This window comes from Coturnix japonica, chromosome 1 (genome assembly GCF_054131305.1).
Source record: "Coturnix japonica strain WE chromosome 1, WE-NBRP24, whole genome shotgun sequence".
Classification (NCBI taxonomy): Eukaryota; Metazoa; Chordata; class Aves; order Galliformes; family Phasianidae; genus Coturnix; species Coturnix japonica.
In genome coordinates, this window is record NC_140663.1 from 152,233,497 (window position 1) to 152,247,097 (window position 13,601).

The 13,601-nt window shown below is 39.8% G+C and overlaps 1 protein-coding gene across 14 annotated transcripts in view; it reads right to left on the minus strand.

Moving 5' to 3' along the window:
- ENOX1 (ecto-NOX disulfide-thiol exchanger 1) overlaps positions 1-13,601 on the minus strand; it is a 365,975-nt gene that overhangs the window by 208,847 nt on the left and 143,527 nt on the right. For 2 of the 14 annotated variants that reach the window (XM_085554475.1, XM_085554461.1), the window contains exon 1: positions 4,782-5,068. The exons of the other annotated variants lie outside the window; for them this stretch is intronic. The gene's annotated coding sequence lies outside the window, so the exon portion shown is untranslated. Of the gene's footprint in view, positions 1-4,781; positions 5,069-13,601 lie in introns of those variants that run through there. 14 annotated transcript variants of the gene reach the window in all.

Consider the following 13,601-nt stretch of genomic DNA (forward strand, 5'->3'; position numbering starts at 1 on the left):
TCTATATCTCCTGCTTTGTCCACTCTAAAAAGACACAGTAAAATTGAATAAACTGAGAAGAGGATGGCAAGTACACTCAAAGGCATAGAGCACCTTCCAGGCAAAATATTACCACGCAGAGTGGGGCTTTTCAGCCTGGCAGGTGACAAAGTATGGGACATTACAAACTTTCACGTAATTGTGAGGGGAACTGAGAGGCTGAAAGGCTACAACTAAATGTTCTATGTATTTCCCCGATGGGCAATTTGGGTATACAGCACAAAATCAGCATGTGGTAGTGTCAGAACCAGCAAAAAGGATGCCCTTATTCACACAGCACATAGTTAAATTGTAAGCCCTTGACAGAGGAAGCTGTAACTGCTAAAAGTTTACAAAAGCTGAAAAGTTGACTCCATAAGAATGATAACCTTCTAGAGGTTATCATCCTTGACACACCCAGTCCTTGAGCAATTAACTGCTGCAATATAATGCTTTTTTTTCTTTTTCTTTTTCTTTTTCTTTCTCTTTTTCTTTTTAAATAACCACACCTGTCTGTCCAGTTCATGTACACTTTCCTTGGCACTAATTTCATATAGTTTTGTACTTTCATAATCTGAAGACATTATTAGCTTAGACTATCTTTTGCTCTGACACAGTATGGCTGCTCTTACATTAGTCAGTGGGTCTAGGCCACTGAATAAAAATCAGAAGTTGCCTCTGCAACAGAAAAAAAAAAACCTTAGCTTGACTCAACTGTTTTCATTTCCTTTTATTTATCCCAGATCATTGCATTGGAGACTTAAGATTTATAACCCAAATTTGTGTTGGGAAAAGAGCTTACACGTCACAGTTCTACATGAAGATGATGGAAAATTGTAAATGTCACAGAAAATACAGTTTTGTAAGTCTACAGTTGTTCAGCATTCCAAATTACATTTTTTCATTGTTTTTTTATTCTTTCCAAATGAATTTCCTAGCAAATGATCATGCTTTTAGTATGCTAAGATCAATTTTATTAAAATTTCATAGACACGATGGAAAAGGAAATATGTCAGTAAAGCATGTCAGTTATTAATGACACATACTAAATTATGGTAGACTGAACACTCTCAGTAGGCTGGAAGATTTGATTGTAGTGTTTTAAGTCTGTCTTACAGAATTGCACATTTTGCCTTTTGGACAATATTTATTGTACCTTAGAGAGCACAAACAAATACTTTCACATCAACAATCATTTAATAATAGTTTACTCTATTTTTAGTTTACAAAGCCCTTCAGGAAGAGTTGGGAAGGCCTCCCTTTTTTGCATCTTCCCCTATTCTTGTCTCTAGTAATAATGATTTTGGGTACAATTTGCAAAAGTTCAATTTTCCCTGGCTCCTTGAAAGCCACACAGTAATTACTCTAATCTAAAATTACTTCGTTTTGGAATGTGCTCATTTAGAGTTTCAAATAAAATATTGATACTTGGTGCCAGCAATGAGCTATTACGAAAAAACATTTGGTCCCTGTATTTTGCAAACTGAGATTTTTTCACATTTACAGTGGAGTCAAAAGGACTAAATGTGTTGGCTGGGTGTCACTAATGATACTAACTATTGCTCCCAGCTGTTTTTCCTTTAAATACAGGACACAGCTGAAATAAGATCTGCATCTGCCACTATTTGGCCTTCCTACATTTGGTGGGAAATCTTACATGTCCTAATTAACTGTGAACAATAAAGTAATCACTTTACTCAACAAGTCCCATAGAAAAAGATGAGCAAAACATAATTAAAAAATGATGATGATGTCTGGACAAAAGTGATCAGTTCTGGTACAGTGGGGTCTCTTGGCTCTTCTTGCACTTTCTTTAACTATTGCTATTGACTAAAGTTCTAGTTTTACAGAGTCGTTCTGAACAAGCAGTTACTAAGGCAGCTGTCTACGGCTTCAGTAGTTCCATGTAAACTAAGCCATTATTTTGGAAGTGATGACATAACTCACACGGAAAAGGTGATTAATCCATCATACAAACTAGAACTGTGAGTATAAATGCACATTATTCATTTGATCCAATTCTCATTCCAGATATTGCTACAGCAAACCATTTTTGTTTTTATTTTTCAGTCTAGAACTTAAAGCTTCAAGGGGGAAAAAAAAGTAAAAAAAATAAAAAATAAAAAAAATAAAAAAAAACATTAAAAAAAAAAAGAGAAAAGAAAGAAAAAGTACAAATCAAGTGGGATTAAATTATGAGAAGCTACTGAGGTGGCATTATGGCTGCCACACAATATTAGTGCCTGCAGCACAAAATATGCATGTCATCTAACAGGAGATATTAACAACTAGTTGACCTCAGATCTCGCTTAGTCATAAATACATACAAGACTAAGTCACGCTCCTCACTGCACTTAGCCCTGCTAGCTCCTGAGGACAGTTATTACATCTACCTCACGGATACCAGCAGCCCTCAGTGCCAGGACAAGAGGCAATGAGCACAAACTAGAGGACAGGAGGATCCTTCCTGAGCACCCTGCTCTGGATGTCCTCTGTTTGGGCAGGGGCTGGAGCAGGTGAGCTCATCGGGCCCTGCCAGCTACTCTGTGCTGGGGTTCTGTGACACCACAATTCCTCACTGAATTGACATTGTCTGTTTAAATCTTAGTCTTGGATTCCTACTGAGACATAAATGTTGCTGCAGCTGTCACTTTAGGCCCCAAAGATCCACAGTGAAGTCCCTGAGTCTCTTACTTACTCCCTGATACACTCCTTGGGCAGAATCTCTGCAGAAGAAAGCACCTGCCCAGCTTGCCGTTGTCTGTGTGGAAGAAATGCACTCTTCCTGTATTTGTCTCTACTCTGAAAATGTGGTTAGGCACTGGAATGGGCTGCCCAAGGAGATGGTTAATTCACTGCCCCTGGAGGTGTTCAAGAAATGTTTAGATGTTGCACTGAGGGACATGGTTTAGAGGGGAATATTGGTGGTAGTAGGTGGAAGGTTGGACTAGATGATCTCGGAGGTCTTCTCCAACCTTTGTAATTCTATGACTGCCCTTGGTTTATCGTTAGCATTCCTCCTGCCATTGTCTAAGCTCAAATTAAAATGAACTGGGTCCAACCAAATGCTAGCAATGACACCACATCTGCGATCTAATTGCTTTCACTCAAAAGCAAGAGCTGAAGCATAGTCATACTCATAGTCAATACTCAGTCTACAATTAAGAGTATCTGACTGCTCTCTGGCAAAGAAGCAGCTCACTGTTCATAACCACGAATGCAGTCATCATAGCAGGAATGTTGGTAAATTAAAAACAGGTCAGTTTAGAGAAGCCAGCTGCAGTCACATGCAGTCAGGTTGCAGCTGAGAGTTGGGACACCTGGGCTGGCCAAGAGTGCGGGCACATGAAGTGCTGTGCATATAATGCGTACATACATATAGATATAACAATGGCTGCATGTTAAGTGCTGAGACATCTGCTGCTCCTCACATTACAGGGTGAGATATATAAAAAAGTGACAGTACTGCTCATTTCTGTGACCTGAAATGCTCCTCAGAGAGACAGACTCATATTCTAAACTTTGCAACAACCCAATGTATTCAAGCAAACTGGAAATCCCGTATCATCCATGCTTCTTAACCAGGATTACACTTTTCTATGAGACAAAAAGAGGCCCCCAGAAAAAGTAAACTAGAAGTCTTAATTCACCACTTTGAAATAGCAAATCCTGTACTTCTTTTGAAGATGGAAACAGTATCTCAGGCCCAGTCAAAACCAACGTATGAAAAAGGAAAAAAAAAAAACCTCTTTGAACACAAATGTCGCCTCAGCTTTTGCCACCTATCCAGTTCCAGAGAATTTACTGTTAATACACACAGGTTCTTAAATATACTTGCTATTTAAATTTCACAAAAAACGGATTTGGAGTTTTGTGCACATCAAAAGAGCTATAACAAAGAAACAGGAGACTGAATTTATGATTAGGAAAAGCAGACACATTCATTTTCTTTTCCAAAGCAAAGCACCATAACAAAACCACGCTCTGGCTGCTGAAGTTATTCAGTGATGGAGAGTTTAGATTAGCATGCAAACAAGAAAATGTTTGACTACATAAAAGATAACCTGAGTACCAGGACTATATTTTATGCAGAAACTAGTTATAAAAATGCTGCATAAATGATCCCATCGGGATAATTTAAGGAAAATAATCTGAGATATTTACGTACCTGACAAACATTCAAGACTATGGGAGATTTCACTGTTTATGTGCCCATCATCTAAGCCTACAGTGCTTGGCTGGGATAGCCAAGGTCACACTGACCACAGCAACCAGCCTTGGCTCTGGGAGCAGCCCAGCCATGTGAGAAAGGCTGATCAGCCCAGGTGGAATATCACACCGCCATAGCCTCAGAGCACCAGGGCTCCTGTGTTCACACTGCTCAGGTGTTACTGCAATCTGCCAGACAGACAAATCCTGGGTGCTAACACCAGCAGGACAGCTGAGCTCTAGACCGTGTTTATTAACATTCTATCTGAGCAACACTTGACAAGCCCACTGCAAATTGTTCACAGCCCACAGGCTGCATGCATCTTCTCTGCCTTCCCATTTTTGTGCCTCCCTGAAACCTCACCAGCCTCCCTGCTCATTGCACATCACCCTCTGAAATGCCACGTCCTTCTTTACTTCTACACCCTCAGCCCAGAGCTCCTGCAGTCTACAGAATACACAGCAGAGCTGGAAGCTGCTTCATCCTATCAAAAGCATCACACATATCAGAGTGGTGCATGTTGACCCTGTGCCTATTTATTTTATTTTCTTACCTCATATTGCCAGCAAGATGTTTCTCTTGCATTTTGTGCAGCAGCAGTTAACTCTGGATAATCAGCAAGAGAGTCACATTGCAAGAGCTTATAAGCCACATGTGTTTTGCAAGCTGGAGTTTGGTCACTGTCATCATAAAATGAAAACAGACCAGGTGTAGAAAAAGGCTGCAAAAATCAGTTTGGAAAGAGGTCTTCCTTTCTTTTTTTCTTTTTTTTTTTCTTGAAGGGAGATTAGAGGAGCTTAGATTGTTTAGTCTAGCAAAATGAAGAGGAACAGCTGAGAGGAAGGTAAAGGAGGATATGTTTGCTCTCTATTAATTATTAATTAATACTCTATTAAATATTAATAAAGAACTATTCAAGATAAAAGGTAATGGTGTCACAAAACAAATGGATAAAGGTTGTTCGTGAATAAATTTAGGCTAGGAATGCAAATAAAGTTCCTAACCGTTAATTGGGTTTGGAAACAGCTTTCCAGTGGGAAAAGTGGAACGGAAAAGCCTCAAAGACATCTAAGATGAAGCCTGTATGAAGAGGCTGGATGTCTGAATGCCACATACCAAGAAATGGTTCAAGCTTTATATTCCACATCTTATTTCCTTTCACCTCCTGGCTAGGAGGAGATGCAAAACTGCATGTTCTTTATGAACTGTAATGTTCTTTCTTAAATCTGGTGAAAAGAAAATGTCCAAGAATTTCCTTTCCTAAAGAGAGGCATGATAAAACACAGAATTTTGTTAATAATTCGTTATTTGCATTTAATAAGATAAAATCCACTTTAAGTATACCTTGAATGAGACCTCTGAGAGGTCGCCTCACCCATCGTCAGATGGCTGGGCCATTTCATGGCTACCACCCTGGCCTGGCTTTGAATCATTTTGCTCTGAAACTTATTTTTAATATCTTCAACAGTGCACTTCTCCTAATATCCACCTCAAATACATGAATCCCTCACCAAAGGCATAAAAATAGAGATGAGATTACCATAGCAGTGAGGGATGTTTGAAGTATGGTTTTCAATAAGAAACTGTTTGAATCTGACCTGTAGGACCACACTGACAAGTTTGCCTATTAAGCACTATTGTGGTCCCTGCTTTGTCATAAGTACACAACTGACATCTTCAGTACAGAAGTGACACTTAAAACACAAAAATTGTATTCATCACAAAACATTGTTTCCTGATATAAGTCATCCAACGTGAAATCAAAGAAATATTTATTTCCAATGTTGGGTCAAATCACATCAAAATACAGTTCTGCTATGCTCCATTGGAATAGTCTCCATCCGTATTTAATTTCTTCATGAGAAAAAGTAGAGAAGTCAAGCATATAAGGGTGAAGTACACCAGAAAGATCAAAAAAGAAGTAAGAAAGAAAAGCTTTCACTAATAATTTTGAAGTAGAATTCTATGAAAATAAATGTGTATGCTGATGCACAGGAATCAGACTACGATAGTTTGAAGAATGTAGGAAATCTTTAAGGACTCAATCTTGGATTCAATTAGAAAAAAAAAACCAAAAACATATTTCTTTCTCATAGCTGTTTCATAAACCTCTTAGAAGTTTTAGTAGTGTTCCAGTGAGAAAAGAATCCACAGAATGAGTCAATGTGTGGCATTTATGTGATGGCATTATCAAAAGACTCATGTACTCAGGGAGTCCTACAACTGTAACTTCTCCAACACCAGCAAGCGGTTCTTTCAAAACAGGGTTGAGGGGCACCATTTCACAGACAAGAGTGATTTCCCCACATCCCCCTTCAATCCCATCTGCTCTCTGGTTCAGCAGATGGCGACAAATCATACACAAAAATTAAATGTTATAAAGAAGCTCCACAAACAAACCCCAGCTTCCCCAGGTTGGCTATGATGACCCCTTGCTTTCCTACTGTTATGACTTAAATTCACTTTAGTTGCACCACGTCCAAGTCAGCTGAGTAGCCAGAAGAAATCCCACACTTTTCTCCACTAAAATAGGTTCTCGAGTATTTTCTTTGATTACAGGCACATGAAAGTACTTATACAGGGTCACCAGCAGAGATTTGCAAGATACAACTCTCCTCTGGGAAAGCAGCTCTGCAAGACTCTTCAGCTCATGACACTGCCTGGTGTCCAGCAATTTCAGCAGCTGTAACTGGAAGTTTAATGGGATAATGTTAGTGGGAGCTCCTCCTTCCCTTCCCCCCACAACACAAAAACACAAAAAACGATACCAGTTTCTAAATTTTCAAGAGAGATTACATTTTTGTTTACATTAGTTCTGCGTATAGGCCCAACACAAGTATTATTTGCTATAAATAAAGCAAAACCAACCCTTGCTTCTAAAGCAGCATTGCTGTACTGGGATTTCTGACTGAAAAAGATGACGGGTGTACAAAATGAATGCAGCAAGTTGCTAAACTCTGCTTACAGACCTGCTCCCTCTAGAAACCGCAGATGTATATTGAGATGGACAGATTCGGCAGGCAGGATAGAAAGCCAGCAGTCTACAGAGCCTTCCTATATTATATCAATTGTATTTACATGGACGGTCCGGTGAAGCATGTTAGACTAAATGTCTTAACTGTTTCAGTACTTGTCTCTGTTGAAATTTGCTTCCTTGCTACAAAGAAGCGGATTTTTCATCTTGTGAAGAAAATTGATGTAATTAAAACAGCTCTATTCCAATAGCAGGGGATGTGCAACTGATTGCTGGGACCGTCGATTGATTTTGTCTGTTTGTTTGTCTTAATTATCTTCCTTCGGATGCCTGATTGTGATTTAACGTCGAGGTACTCAGAAATTAATGGGATGATCATGTGCTACCCTCACTTATAAAGCTATCAGCACTGGGAATGAATTGTGAAACAAAAAAGAAAAGAGGAGAAAACTGGGCAGTTGCAATGAGATAAACAGAGCAGATCCTAACCCAGTTTGCCAGGTTAAGGTCTAACCACAAATGAAAAGAACAATCTAGCCACCTGCCAGAAATTTCTGAGAGACTGTATAAAAAATGACTGCTCTCCCTTATTTATTAAACCATAAGTTAAACTAAAATACTCTGTCCTGAAGAGTTTCCAGTCAGGATCAAATGTAATTGCACACTGGCTACTGTTTGTTTTTAAACGACTAAAATATCAAAGTAATTTCAGGAACTCTGCTGGAAAATGGGATTTATAATGAAAAATATTTGCTGACCCATAGAGAAATGAGAGTATGGCTTGCGTTCTCATTTTTCTTTCATGGTGCTTGACTAATTGACACACAATTGTTAATTATGGGCACTGAGCACCCCATGATTATGCATAAAATATTCCAGCTGATTGGAGCATAAGTCCAATAGAATTTGTAAGAAATTAAGTAGCATTCTTACAGATACTGAAGGTTATGAATTTTGAATCATGATATAATTAAATTTCTGAAGCAGATATTCAAAAAGCTCCTAATTTTTACTCAGCATTTAACCATATTACAACCAGAGAGGGTTGCCTGGATAAACGTTTTGAATGCAGACTTCAGAGCCTCAGCGTGGCACAAATCTGCAGATTACTGAAAGTACTTCAAAAGAGCGTAGTCATCAATACTTATTTATGAGGGGGTATTTTTGTCTTTTCCTCTAAGATGAAGAAAACGGAGAAGTAAGTTTCACTATGGAACTAGCAAAAAAATGGGAGAACACCAATATTTTTCGGGTGAATCCAGCACCACCTCAAGATACACAATTCTTACCGTAATCTTAAATGAAAGTTGCCTGTTGAAAGTAAAATTCAAAATAGAAAAAGAAAATAAAAACTTGTCAGAGTTTACATTTTCGTTCTACACATGACATTTTCTTCATGTCAAATGTGGCACATTGGCGCTAAGGGACATGGTTATAAGGTATGGAGGTGACAAGCCGATGGTTGGATTAGATGACCTTAGTGATCTTTTCCAATCTTAATGATTCTATGGTTCTATGATTCTATGAAACAGAATAGGAACACACACTGTGTTTTCACATATTAATGTTAAAACTATGCATATTATGAATCTACCTAACTTTCTCAGCTGTGGAAGTTGTTCCTTTAGGCAAAAGTGTTTCTTTGGCAGGGATATCTGAAAAGGGAATTCAATGTCTCAGCCAGGTATTACTGGGTACACAACATAGTGCCCTGGGAAGTCATGGGAATGCCCTGTCAAGTCATTTGAAACTCAGTTTCTCTAGTTCCTTAGTGAAGTCCCTAAGATAACACATGTGCCCATTCCATAAGGCGGTCGGTAAAATTTGCCAGAGGCAATCAAACCCTTTAGGTATGAGAAGTATGAATGAAGATAATCACTCTCCTTCCAGAAATGTGCAACCCAGCTTGTTTGCCTGGTATTGCTCATCTCTGAGCGGTGACTCAGCTGACAAAACACTTCCAAAGAGAACAAATACAGATAAGCTGCTCAACAGTCAAGAGCCTTATATTCAGTGCAATACATGTTTCTAGTGCAAGCTGAAGATATAATTCAACAGTGCTAAGATAAACTCTCTCACAAACATTTTAATATTCCTGTGCAGATAATCTCCCTGTGGATCCCTCCACCCTGAGGCAGCTGCAAAAGATTCCGTTCAGTTTCCCTGTGCATTGTGCCCAGTGCTGCCCATGGCGCTGCCCAGCAACAGCCCCAGTGGCCTTGTCCTGCTGAAGCACAGAGTTGTCAGCGTGCACAGGGAGATGCCAGGACGCGAAGAGCTTGTTAGAATTGCTGGAAATGTTCCAAAACAAGCCGTACAGGCACCAACGTACCTCTGTTGCAGACTGATGTTCTTCCACAGAGGTTTCATCATGGCCACGTTTATCAATAAAGCTTTTCCCTGTTCTGCATCACATCGCATTCTCAGGTGCTCAGAACTCACAAACATGGCTGAGTTTTTCAAAAGAATTCAGTTTGCATTCCCTTGTTGCAATTTTTTTTCCAAATGAAAGTAGCATCTTTCAGCAACGCGGAGCTCCCCATAGCTCCCTCATCAATATTTATAGGAGGACTTCAGGATAGCTTAACCTTCTCTGCCGTATCCTTTTGAAACCCCTGGGTGTACACTCAGAGCTTGGGGTGGAATCTGAACCTTTCTGAAAAATGGCTCCTGCTGTGACCTCCAGGCATATTTGAAAACAGTCAGGTAATCAGATATCTCCCTGCTGAAGTCAGTGAAAGCATAGCCATTTATTTCAGAGGAGGTGAGATACAGAAAGTAATGAGTGTTTGGGATGTAAGAAAAAGAAATTCTGCTTTCCAAGGAGTTTCAGTTGAGCAAACTGTAGTATTTTAACTCTTAACAAGCCCTGTTGACATGGAGTGTAAAGCACTGGATATGTCATAGAGAAGACTCAGAGGGATCTCATCAATGCCTGTAAATACTTGAGGGAGGCTGACAGAGGCCAGAGCCAGGATTTGTCACTGGTGTCTGGAGCCAGGACCAGAGGCCATGGGCACAAACTGAAGCACAGAAGGTTCCCTCTGAACACCAGGAGTCCTCCTGTGCTGTGCAGTGATGGAGCACAGGCTGCCCCAGAGGCTGTGGGGTCTCTTCCTTGGGGATCTGCCAGAGCTGCCTGGACGTGGCCCTGGGCACCCTACTCTGGGTGTCCCTGCTGGGGCAGGGGCTGAAGCAGAGGGACCCAGAGGGCCCTGACAACCCCAAACATATGTGATACATGTCAGTCTATGTTGTGTATATGTAGTATCCTAGGAATGTCTACAGAACATAAGCAAGTAATTTATAGTAATTTAGTTAATGTTCAGAAGGGGAGAATGGAGGGAGAATGTGCAAAATGCACACAAGCTGTGAGGAGACGGGAAGGAAGAAGAGCTTCCATGCTTGGCAGTAGCTTGGCAAGGAAAGGGAAGGAGAAGGAAGAAAGAGCAAGGATGCATAAAAAGTGGTTAAATGTAACAAAAGAGGAAGAAATCAGACACATAACTGAATATCAGCACAGTGATTTTGGTCAGTAGTTAAAAAAAATACATAGTATTAATTTTTTTCATTTTTCTCTATCTGAGAACTTTGGATAACTAAAATAAACAAGCTTAGAAAAACAATTATTCAGACAGTTAAAACCACTGTTTGGCTCAGTCGTGACAGGCCACAAAGGCAAGTGTTAATGAGAGGTTTGCAAAACACAGAATCAACTTGTGAGAGCAAGTTCAAAGGAAAATGGACTCAGGATCAACATGGACACAACAAACAACCTACTACTCTGTCCTGCTTCAACAGGAATTAGTTTAATCCACAGAGTTTACTTTGTTGGAGTCAGATGTATACAAAAGCAGGCTGGATGTGGCCCTGATCAGCCTGGTCTGGTGGTTGGCAACCCTGCACATAACAGGGGTTTGAAATTGGATGAGCACGGTGCTCCTCTTCAACCCAGGCCATTCTTTGATTCTACGATTCCACTATTTTTAAATCTTCAGCTATCTTTAAGTGCATGTACACAGTTGAAGGAATTCTCAGCATAAAATACAAATATTTATAAACAGAAGTCACACCATCTCTATGTCTCAGCTCATTTTTCACCGCAATTTCTACAAACTGTGAGAAACATTTTATCTATTTGTAGAAAAATCAGATTTTACTTTATTTTTCTGTTGCGAGTTCAACATAATTTCATTCCCCCTTATCCTGGAAGGCTGGGCTGAGACCAAATCCATCATTCCTCCACTTGCACCGAGAATAAAGAAAAAAAGCTTTAAAATTCCATCAATCCTCTGCCCATTTCCAAGGATAAATTTATGTGAAGCCAATGTAATATGAGTGTTCTAATAACTTGGAGCTTGCAGACCCCTCTCCCCCCAGTTACCTAACAGAGTGTTTCGGTGCCAGCCTGCATGGAGACCCCCAGGGTGTAAGGCCAAGAAGAAGATCCCTTTTTACACAGCCCCCCTGGTCAGTTATGTAGACATGAGAGAAATAATTGCTTTGTGTGCAGAGGAAATCTCAGCAAATTGAAACTGAAATAGATGAAGCACAAGGGGGAAAAATCCAACCTTTAAAGATGAGAATTTCACTTTTCTCTCCAACCTCTGGGGTAAAATAATTCACAGTGTGTTTCTCTTTACATTCTAGTTGGTTTTTCTCTATAGTTAACTACATCCTGCAACACCTCGGCATCTCACAGAATCACAGAATCGCAGAATGACCCGGGTTGGAAGGGACCTCAAGGATCATGTAGTTCCAACCCCCCTGTCTGGCAGGGCCACCAAACATACACCTTTACTAGATCAGGTTGCCCAGGGCCCCATCCAACCTGGTCTTGAACAACCTCCCTGGACAGCCTGTTCCAGGGCCTGACCACTCTCCTAGTGGAATCTCATAGAATCATAGAACCATAGATTGGCCTGAGCTGAAAAGGACCACAATAATCGCCTGGTTTCAACACCCCTGCTATGTGCAGGGTCACCAACCACCAGACCAGGCTGCCCAGAGCCACATCCAGCCTGGCCTTGAATGCCTCCAGGGATGGGGCATCCACAGCCTCCTTGGGCAACCTGTTCCAGTGTGTCACCACCCTCTAAGTGAAAAACTCATGCATTTGTTTCCTCTGGCTGGTGCCCAGCCAGTCTCAAACACACATGCATCACTGTAGGATCCGCATGGGAAGTAGCATTTACAAAAGGCACAATGAAAATGTCTACAAATGCTACATAGAGTGAAATTATGGCCACTATAAAGAAAAGGGACAAAACCAGCCAGGACAAAACCAGACATGAGGAAAATCTGTTAGTATGATCACTCTTAGGATCTGTAGTCAGAGCATGAGAACCCACAATATATAACAGACAAAGAATAGACACTCAGAAGAAAGGGAAATGAGACTTGAAAGATAACATTTTAAAATAAATCGCTTCTTCTTAGATCTGAATTAAACCCAGATGATCACTTTAAGTTAATATCACAACACTGCAGAAAAAAAATGATTCATGCTTTAATTGCCATAATATTATCATTTACAAAAACTACAGACGAATGGTAAATCAGATTTTGTGTACATCCTGAACAAGCCAATTAGTACACAGCCTATCTCCTGCAATCACTCTCTAGCCAATTGCTTCCCATAACTTTTTTCATAAAAATCGTCTGCACTCATGCTTCTTAATGAAGCAGGTAACTAGTTTTGCATTTCCGTAATTTGGTTCCTTCAGCTAGAAAAGTCTACACATTTCAGATCATCCTATCTTCTACTGATTTACTTCCATGCAAATCTAAATATAAATTTTCCTAAATCATATTCAGTGCCAGGAGAACAGACACTTAATATGCACATGACATTTAGACATGAGTGAAAAGCATAACACTGTTTACAGACACTATCAATAAAACTCACTTGCTTTTAACTTTAAAACCTCATGATCATTGCACCTGTGAGCATATCTGCTGGCTTGGACAGCTACACCCCTCATAGCTATTGTCAGAATAATCAACTTTCTCCCTACATATGTCCAAAGGAAGATAAATACATTTGTTTTGACTGGTTTGCTAATCATTTCCAGTTTGCTTCCCATTCCCCATACCTTTAAAAGTAAAAAATTTGTGGCTGGAACTGTTTCTGAAATTCTAAAATGATCCCACAGAAGTCTCATAGAAAATACATTTTGATTGTTTTGCAAATTAATTTCCTCCAGAGATCACAAAATCCTGTTCAGTTCAGGAAGAGAAGTCATTAATACATGTCCAATTAAAAGAGCAAAAACAAAACGTGTTGAATATTTGGATGTATGTAATTAAAGTCCAGGAGAAATTCAGCAGTCAAATTTGTTTATTTATGGATTCACATGTCAAATGCTGAAAAACAAACAGCGCTGCAGAAATTGTGAT